The sequence below is a fragment of the Hemiscyllium ocellatum genome, chromosome 19, assembly GCF_020745735.1.
Source record: "Hemiscyllium ocellatum isolate sHemOce1 chromosome 19, sHemOce1.pat.X.cur, whole genome shotgun sequence".
NCBI classification, from domain to species: Eukaryota; Metazoa; Chordata; class Chondrichthyes; order Orectolobiformes; family Hemiscylliidae; genus Hemiscyllium; species Hemiscyllium ocellatum.
Window position 1 is genome coordinate 64,589,890 of NC_083419.1, and position 10,735 is coordinate 64,600,624.

The following is a 10,735-nucleotide window of genomic DNA, read 5'->3' on the forward strand; positions in this document are numbered from 1 at the left end:
AGAGAGCGTTGGCCAGGAGTGTAACAGAGAAAAATGAAAGGCAGGCGTGAGCGCCCACAGTGCAACAGAGGGGTCAGGAACCTGTAAGTTTACAGTGGCGGTGGCACCATTTATTATTTGGAGATGACGTGACGAATCCTGGTAGCAAACCTCAGGGAGCATAAGACTTTGGAAAGAAGATGGGGCGCAGAGCACGGCAGTGGAAGCATAGTGAGTGAAATGCCCTAATGGAGAGATGAGGCCAGAAGATGAGTTACTGTGTCCTGGTAGAAAACCTCAGGGAGCTTAAAACCTTAAAAAGAGATGGAGCGTAGGGATCCGCGGATCTTCTATTCAGCAAGACCCAGTTGAATTCATGCAAGCTGAATGAAAGACAGAACTAAGACGACCTCAGATCCGGCGGTGAACATAAAGTGTGTGGGTTTGGGAGAAAACGATGAAGGGGCGTGACTATGGCGTGGGGAATGGGGAGCGGGGTTGTAGGATAGGGCAGTACAATTGGCAAGAGGAGTCTGTACGAGATTTCAATGGGAAGGTTTGGTACTGACTGGCAGTTACAAGTTGCATGTTCAAAGCATTGGAGAGTGTAGCCTCAGACAGGTAGACTGGCTGGCATCTTCAACCCGCATGGTTGCCAATACCCACTTCAGGGACTGGAAATGGCCGTGTCTGTGGCAGCAGCAGCTCAACCCTCCCTAGCCGCAAAGTTGAGGAGGGGGGACAAGTAGCAGGAGAAAATTGCTTTAAAATGAGCGTTCATAATGCTTTAGCGAATGAAAAAATCTGTGGACTTGGGAGAAAAGATAAAAATGGGTTCGTGAGAGGGGGCAGAAAAATGTGGAGGGCATAGACGGAAGAAGGAGTAGGTGGGCCCCCCCCTCGTTCTTGGCACTTTGTGAACACGAGGGGAAAAGGGATGTCCTAAACACCCATGCCGGCGGACAAAAAGATGAGTGAGCGGCCGCGAGGAAGAGAGATGGGCCAAGCACCCTGCTGGGTGCTGAGTAGCACGTCCTAGCTGGAGGCCTGAGGCCTGTGACCAGCGGGGGAAAAAGAGAGAGACAAGATAAGTGGGCTGGGGGATATTCGGGCAGTGGGACGGCCAACCACTGGACATACAAAACGTTGTAAATGAAAACGCACAATATGGCGATACGGCAATGCGCATGTTGTTGGTCGGGTCGTTAGAGTTAGAAAGGTACAACCTGTCAGAGAAGATGTGGTTAGAGGCATGATTCATATCAACATCCCAGTAACTGAAGAGGACCTATTCATCGAGCAATCCCCTGGAGTAGGGCAATGACGCTTGAGAGACCCATCGGTGTAGTGGTGGCGCGGTAGTTGAGGTAATGGGGTGGCGGAACGTCCGCAGGCGAGCAGCCCCTTCTAGACTGTGCGATCCTGCCAAGAGTGAGCATTCGCGCCAAAAGCGAACGGACACCGCCCCAACTGAGCGTTCGCGCCAAAAGTCAGCTGGCCCCGCCCAACCTGAGCCATCGCGCCAAAAGCAAGAAAGCCCGCCAAGAACTAAGGTGACCCGCCCAGGGAAGGGTGACCCGCCAAAACTAGGGTGAGCACGGGACACCCTGGGATTTACCGTCTTAGGATTCCACAACCGTAGTGTTATTAAAGTAAAAAGCTCAACCATCCCTTCCTGCGCCCCCTCCCTACATTCAGGTATTCCTTTCCAAGTATAAGAGTAATTAAAAGTGATAGTGGGGGACAAGCGGCATTTAATCCTAAAAATCAAGACGAGACTATGGAGAAAAATCCCAGACCGTTAAGTTATCAATCCCAAACCGCTAAGTGTAGAGAACAACACTCACGTACACCGACACCAGTAAAACTGCTTTCGGCTGCTGGGCGGCTTCCCACGGTCCCTGTCCGTCACTCAGGCTGTCGGTGCCGGTCCACTGTACACCGAGACCTGGGATGAAACATTTGCTGCGACACCTCCGTTCGCCACGTCTGTTAAAAATCACTGCACTCACTCACTCACTCCCTCTCACACTGGGCCGGCCCCACACTGGTTTTCATCCACACACATGCCAATCCACGCATACTGTCGGTGTGTCCGTACTCTCGTCTCAGCCTGTCGCAGTCCCCTGTCCCCAGTCTTAGTGACATGTTTGGCAGGGGCGTCCGAAATGACTGGGGCTGTGGTGGAGGTACAGTGGCCCCCTTGCCACTGCGGGTTGACTGTGACTAACAGTTTCGTCTTCCACCCCAGGGATTTATTGGCGGTCAGTGGTGCCCAATCAGTAGGGGGTTCCCCTAGGGCTATCGTTTGCCGCACTGAATATTGCGGCGAGAGTAGGAGACCGTTTAAAATCTTGGTCATTAGCGCCGTACCTGTGAAGGTCTCTTTTAGTTTGGTCAATATCAGGACTTTTTGGGCGGGCACTTGGTTAAACACTTGATGCAGTGCTGTCTTGTGCACTGCTACACTGTCCAGTAATAATTGGGCATGCCAAGTTACGTCTGTGCCGACCGTGAGGTGCCACCAGGGCACTCCGGGGCGTAATGGTCGAAATTGGGTCATTTTTGGTGGTCCAAAGTTCAAGTCCCCCATGACGGATCTCACCTGGTGGGTACCGCTTTAAAACCAGTGCGTTTTTCAAAAGCCTGACCTTCGCGTGGCAGATTTCTGCTCTTAACAACCGGTCTAAGGCAAACGCCTGTGCAGGTAAACCCTATCCAGGAGATGAGATCCGCCCTCTGTCCCCTTAGGATGCTAGCAGCGAGTGTGTCTATCGATAGTTGTCGGAGTTAAAGTGCTTAATAAAAAGAGAAAGGATCCAATCAGTCAAGTGCGGTCAGCGCTATCTTAATTAATTTCACTAAGCGTCCAGGCTCCGTAAGCCACGCTTTTACCTTAACTCAGAAAGCTGCGTCCAGGATCCGAAATCCACGCATAAACTTTACTGAAAAACCCGCGTCCAGGATCCGAAATCCACGCGTAAAACTCAAACTCAAAAACATGCGTCCAGGATCCGAAATCCACGCATTAACTTAACTCAAAAACCGCGTCCAGGATCCGAAATCCACGCGAAAACTCAAACTCAAAAACTGCGTCCAGGATCCAAAATCCACGCATTAACTTAACTCAAAAACCGCGTCCAGGATCCGAAATCCACGCGTAAAACTCAAACTCAAAAAACTGCGTCCAGGATCCGAAATCCACGCATTAACTTAACTCAAAAACCGCGTCCAGGATCCGAAATCCACGCGTAAAACTCAAACTCAAAAAGCTGCGTCCAGGATCCGAAATCCACGCATTAACTTAACTCAAAAACCGCGTCCAGGATCCGAAATCCACGCGTAAAACTCAAACTCAAAAACATGCGTCCAGGATCCGAAATCCACGCATTAACTTAACTCAAAAACCGCGTCCAGGATCCGAAATCCACGCGTAAAACTCAAACTCAAAAAGCTGCGTCCAGGATCCGAAATCCACGCATTAACTTAACTCAAAAACCGCGTCCAGGATCCGAAATCCACGCGTAAAACTCAAACTCAAAAAGCTGCGTCCAGGATCCGAAATCCACGCATTAACTTAACTCAAAAACCGCGTCCAGGATCCGAAATCCACGCGTAAAACTCAAACTCAAAAACATGCGTCCAGGATCCGAAATCCACGCATTAACTTAACTCAAAAACCGCGTCCAGGATCCGAAATCCACGCGTAAAACTCAAACTCAAAAAGCTGCGTCCAGGATCCGGAATCCACGCAGTAACTCGACTCAAAAAGCGCGCATTAACTTAAGGCTAGCCATGGATCAATTAGTCACTTCAGTACCGCGATAACAGGCAGGTATTAGTGAAGAAGTGAGAAAATAGCTTACCAGTATGGACTCTGCAACGTTGCTGCCAAACTGATTTAAAAGTACTGTTTGTGTTGGTGAGGATCAGGGAGCAGACAAAGACTGACTAACTGAAAAAATTTACCTACTGGAAGTCTTTGCTTTAGCAGGCGCTTCCTCACCTTTTAAAAGTTCGGCCGAAGGTTTGTCTGCCCTCTGGTCCGCCAACGTGGCCAACTTGCAGTCGTCTCTTGCCCTTCCCACGTTCAGGCTCACCATCTGTTGAGACGGAAACCGAATGGTCTCGTCTCTACGTGTTCGTTGGAAGGAGAGATCAAACCGGCTAGAGTTTGGAGCAAAAACACCGTTTATTTCAGAATCAAAACTGGTACACTATACAACGAATTCAAAGCATGCAAATTCGTTGGAGAAGGCGTTCTGTCTCTCCCTTCGGATCTGGTGCAGTTATACTTCGCGCTTCCTCGAGTTCCCGGTCAGGTTCCCCCTGTTCGGCTCTTTCATTGGTTGGTTCACCTGTCTGTGAAGGGATTAGTGTCTCTATTGGCTGCCCCGAGATACCTGTCCCACTCCTGCTGTGCCGAACAATGGGTAGACATCCTGGGTTCGGCAGTTTCCGATTTTGTAAATTAAAAGTTTATTGTTGGAAGGGTTTCCTCATTGCCATGCGTCTGGCTGTCTGGGTGTTCACAATAGTTCTCCATAGTTGAATATACAGATATTATCATTTAACATAGGACCCGAATGAGTTTGACATCAGCGGAGGCATTAGCAAGTACTTTATCAATCAAGTGTAGTATCGGTGCGATTTACACTATCCGATAGTTACTGGTTTCCTTTATTAACAATGAGAGTGTAATAGGATGATCTGAAACTGACGGACATGTTCTAATCCCCCAGGAATGTGGCCCCAGGCAGGCAGTCCTGCAGTGGCTGGGTTTACTTTACATGGCTGTGTTTTAGCTGGTATCTGACAGTGTCTGCTTTAATAATGGTGCTCCCCTCCCTAGCCCCAATGTAGGTACCCCGATAGCAGATTCTCCCCAATACTACCCACATTATTGCCCATGACTCTATCCGTGTCTTAACCTACTCTCCTATTCTATCCCTGCCTCAGTATTCTCGCTCTCTGCTGCTTGCTCCCTCCTTCCACTGATTGATTTATCCATCCACACACTTTAAAAGTTTGGAGGGACCTCGGCTGTGGGCAAGTCTACACTGGTGCAAATGTGTTGCTGGTCAAAGCACAGCAGGCCAGGCAGCATCTCAGGAATAGAGAATTCGACGTTTCGAGCATAAGCCCTTCATCAGGAATAAGAGAGAGAGCCAAGCAGGCTAAGATAAAAGGTAGGGAGGAGGGACTAGGGGGAGGGGCGATGGAGGTGGGATAGGTGGAAGGAGGTCAAGGTGAGGGTGATAGGCCGGAGTGGGGTGGGGGCGGAGAGGTCAGGAAGAGGATTGCAGGTTAGGAGGGCGGTGCTGAGTTGAGGAGAGGAGACTACTAAGTCTACACTGGTGTCCACATCCTTTTGAGGTGATGAGCTACATGAGAAACATACAGGATGCTCTCCATCAGGATTAAAACCATCGAAATGGACTTGCTAGCCACTGGAGTTCTATAGGACCATCAAGAAGGAGTTAGAATCCTTAGAAATTATGAACAGTAATACTGACTGTATCTATTGTGATCATGCAATGAACTAATTTGTTATATAAGGTAAGTACCTTTTCTGTTTAGACTCATGAGTGGCCTATCCTATGCAATGGCAATTAGACAGACCCTAGACTCAACATGGAGAATGGAGACTTAGCAGCAGCGAAGCTGGTATCTTAAAATATGACAGGCATCAGACTTAATCCTCTTACACAAATCAGTTGTAACATTTCCTGTCTGACTCCAAATCCCTAATTTTCAACCTGAACTCCTTGATTTTTACCTGGATCAACTTGGGCAACTTCACTCTCGTGAAGGCTTCAAGTGAGCTGGCCTATACTCTGTTCTTTACTAATCCGCTTTGATTTACTCAGATTACAGAAACATAACATCCCATGTTCCCACAGCATTTGTACTGTAAGTCAGCAGCAACGCTTGACAGAAGCAGTGAAGCTCGTTGTTTACCCAGTGAGTCACTTAAAGACCTCATTATTCATTGCTGGTTAGTGCAATGTTCTGTAACTGGGCCCAAATGGCCCAATTACTAGGTGTATACATCAGTAATTATATTTCCCCTCCAAGTTAGTCTTTAGACTTTACATTGGCGTCTGTTAAATGTACATAAATTATGGGATAATCATACTTCACAGCAAAGGATTGCACAGCATTATAGTCGATATCTTCTACTTATGTATATCCTCAAGTGCTTGGTGACTGATGCATACCTTAGCAACTATCTAAGTGGCTAAGATTTAGCAGCAGGTAGGTGCCTTTTATTCCAGGTAGAATTTCAAACTATTGATTCATACTCCATTTGCTGACTTTAGTAACTGAGTATATATTTAGCCATAGTCCACAAAGGACAATAGGTGACTGTCTGTTAAAGAGACAGTTGGTTGACTATAACTTGAGGGACTCCTGGTTCTATCAACAGAGATTAAGGGAGGCGCTAACTAAATTAGGAGCGGTAGAGGAAGGAAAATCACTTCAATAATGTTTAGGAGGATAGATATCTCCATTTGTGGATACATTTGGAGCTAAAACCGCAGCATCAGCACTCATCTCAGAAACATAAGATCCCCAGTAATCAAAGTTTTGAAAGTTGTCCTACTTATTCCTGATGTCGATCTGTTCAAGGACAATGAGAAATATTGGGAATAAAAGGATGAGGCAAGAAATAAAACTCCTGCTTCTTTATGGAAGAAAGTGGCAATGGTAAGGGTGGGCACTGAGCAGTTATGCATCAACATCCAGCAGCATGGTGGCGATGGTGAGGGAGGGCAACTGGAGTAGCCGGTTGGACCATCAGATAAAAGGCTGTCTCTGAAGAAAGGCGTGCTAATGGGAAAAAAGAGCAGACAAGCAAAGAAATCCTTAAACCAGTGTAAACCACAGGCCTCACTCCATGTAGATACTGTAAATGATTCCCAGTTTAATCATAATTTCCCTTCATCTTTGTAAAGACCTGATGTCAGTGGAATAAAAAAACCTGGCTTCATGATCTCTGGACCTTCCATGTGTTTAAATCTCATACTTTGTTTCACAAGTTTGAAAATGTTTCCACTATAAGGACAATCTATATATACACACACAGAACAACCTCAATTATCAAGACGGGCAGAGTGTATTTTGTTCAGATAACTGATTGTTCAGATAGCAGATAACGTTTTTCCAGGACCTTGGGATCTTGTTCGGATACTCTGAAATTCGGATAATTGATGTTTGGATAACCGAGATTGTTGTTTGTGTGTGTGTGTGTGTGTGTGTGTGTGTGTGTTTTATCAATAAGAATCACCAATAATTCTAATAGACAACATTGAAGAACACAGAGAAGATTGTGAAGATGAAGCTAGACAATAACATGGGAAACAAAAGAATATGCTGATGCAGTGAGCTGATGTAGGATGGGAGGGCGTTCATGTGGAACTTAAAAAAAATCAATTAATCCTGTTGCACTCAAAACCTTTCTTCCATGAACTCTGTAAATTAGTGCAAGAATAATAATGGGCAGTGGCATAATAATGCAGAAGTAGTACTTTGAACTTTCAGCGATATGAGTGGAGGAGATTTTAGTTTGTGGAAGGGGGAGTGCACAGTATTATTACTGAGGGGCTCAATACACTGGCTGGACAATCACAGTGAGGTACTCTTAGTGTGACCGCGAACTGATTTTTGGAATTCATTCACAATTTTGCTGCAAAGTATAGGAAAGCAAGACTCAAATCCCAGGAAACCAGCATTACAAGCTGAAGTATTGAACTTTTTGTGTTTATGGATGTGGTGGTATCCATTCTGAAAATAATCCACTGGGTGTAAGTTCTGCCTATAATATAAATCATTGGGATTCTTTAAACAGTCGTGTGTTATTGAATACTTTCCAGACCACATAGGCCTGTGTCTTCAAGAAAGTCACATGGCATCATAGAGCCTTAGAGCACAGAAACAGACCTTCTGGTCCAACCAGTCCATGCCAGACATAATCCCAAACTAACCTAGTCCCACCTACCTGCCCCTGGTCCATATCCCTCCAAACCTTTCCTATTCATGTACTTCCATCTTTTAAACATTGTAATTGTACTCACATCCACCACTTCCTCAGGAAGTTCATTCCACACATGAGCCATCCTCTATGGAAAATATTTTCCCTTCATGTCTTTTATAAATCTTTCTCCTTTCATCTTAAAAGTGTGCCCATTAGACTTAAAATCCCCCATCCTAGGGAAAGACTCTAACCATGCCCCTCATAATTTTATAAACTTCTGTAAGGTTGCCTCTCAACCTCCTTGGCTCCAGTGTAAAAGGTTCTAGCCTATCCAACCTCTCACAATAACTCAAACCCGGCAACATTCTGGTAAATCTCTTCTGAACCCTCTCCAGCTTAATAATATCCTTCCTATAACAGGGCAACCAGGCTGGACACTGTACTCCAGAAGAGACCTCACCAAGGTCACAGGAGAGAGTGAGGACTGCAGATGCCGGAGATCAGAGTTGAGAGTGTGGTGGTGGAAGGGCATAGCAGGTCAGGCAGCATCTGAGGAGCAGAAGAATCGACATCAGGAATGAGGCTTTGTGGGCCAATGGGATGGAGAGATAAATGGGAAGGCGGATAGGGTTGGGGGAAAGTTAGCTGAGTGCGATAGGCAGATGAAGGTGGGGGTAATGGTGATAGATCAGAGAGGAGGGTGGAGCGGATAGATGGGAAGGAAGAAGGACAGGTCATGAGGGTGGTGATGAGTTGGAAGGTTGGATCTGGGATAAGGTGCGGGGAGGGGAAATGAGGAAACTGGTGAAAACCACATTAATCCTGTGTGGTTGGAGGGTCCAAGGCGGAAGATGAGGTGTTCTTCCTCCAGGCGTCGGGTGCTTAGGGTTTGGCGATGGAGGAGGCCCAGGATCTGCATGTCCTTGGTGGAGTGGGAGGGGGAATTAAAGTGTTCAGCCATGGGGTGGTGGGGTTACTTTCGTGCGTGTGTTCCGGAGATGTTCGGCAAGTAGGTGTCCAGCCTCCCCAATGCAGAAGCAACAGATACAGTAAATGACTGTTTAAGTGCAGGTGAAACGTTGATGGATGTGGAAGGCTCCTTTGGGGTGTTGGACAGAGGTGAGAGGGGCAGTATGGGCGCAGGTTTTGCAATTCTTGCGGTGGCAGGGGAAGGTGCCAGGAGGGGAGGGTGGGTTGGTGGGGGGCGTGGACCTGACAAGAAGGGAATGGTCCTTATGGAATGCAGATAGGGGTGGGGAGGGAAATATATCTCTGGTGATGGGGTCGGTTTGTAGTTGGTGGAAATGGCGGAGGATGATGTGATGTATCTGGAGGTTTGTGGGGTGGAAGGTGAGGACCAGAGGGGTTCTGTCCTTGTTGTGGTTGGAGGGGTAAGGTTCGAAGGCGGGGATGCGGAAAGTGGATGAGATATGCTGGAAGGCATCTTTGACCACTTGTGATGGGGAAATTGAAGAAGGAATCCATGTGGTGTATTCTGTAGTGGAACTGGTCCTCCTGGGAGCAGATGCAGTGGAGGAGGAGGAGGCGGAGGAATTGGGAATAAGGAATGAGGAAGAACTTCTGCCTTGGGACCTTCCAACCACATGATATTATTGTGGGTTTTACCAGTTTCCTCTTTTCCCAGATCCACCCTTCCAACTCGGCACCGCTCTCATGACCAGTCCTATACGTCCATTTTCCTTCCCACCTATCTGTTCCACCTTCTCTCTGACCTATCACCGTCTCCCCCACTTTCATCTACCTATCACATTCCCAGCTACCTTCCCCCAGCCCCATACCCCTCCCATTTATCTCTCCACCTCCTTGGCTTACAAGCCTCATTCCTGATGAAGAGCTTATGCCCGAAACTTCAATTCTCCTGCTCCTCAGATGCTGCCTGACTGGCTGTGTTTTCCAGCACCACACTCTCGACTCACCAAAGTCCTGTACAACCTCAATATATCTCCCCAACTCCTATACTCAAAGGAGTGAACAGTGAAGGCAAGTATGGCACTCTGTCTATATGTTACGCAAACCTCAAAGAATTATACACCTCCACCCCAGGTCCCTCTGTTCTGCAGCACTACCCATTACCATTAAGCTGTACCCATGTTGTTGTACTAAAATGCAATATCTCACATTTATCCAGATTGATTTCCATTTGCTATTTTTCAGTCCATTGACCCAATTGATCAAGCTCTTTTTGTAATCTTAGAAAACCTTCTTCACTATCTACTGTGCCATCCAGTTAAGTGTCGTCTGCAAACTTACTAACCAGGCTTTCTATATTCTCATCCAAATCACTAATACAAACGACAAACAAAAGACGACCCAGAATAGATTGCTGTGGAACACCACTGGTGTTCCAGTTCACAGCCTCCAATCTAAAATGCAACTCTCCACCACCACTCTCTGTCTCCTGCCGTTAATCCAACTATGATATATATTGTTCCAATAATTAGATACCTACCTTACCCTCAGTTTTTCTCTCCCTCTCTCTCTCTCTTGCTCTGTGTAATGGAGTCCTTATGGAGTCAGTTGGTTAAGTATACGTAATGTATAGTAATATCAGTAAACACAAAATCCAGATAATGAGTCAGTCTGTGCTATTAGAGCAGTGTAAATACACTTGCACATCATGTTCTCGCCATCTAAAGTATTATTTCTGGAAGTTTTCCCACTTTTTAAATTAAACTGGCTACTCTGTAATGTTGGGTTTTTCCTCCTAACTTTTTTGGATCAAGGCACAATACTTGCATTTCTCCAATCCTCAGGTTC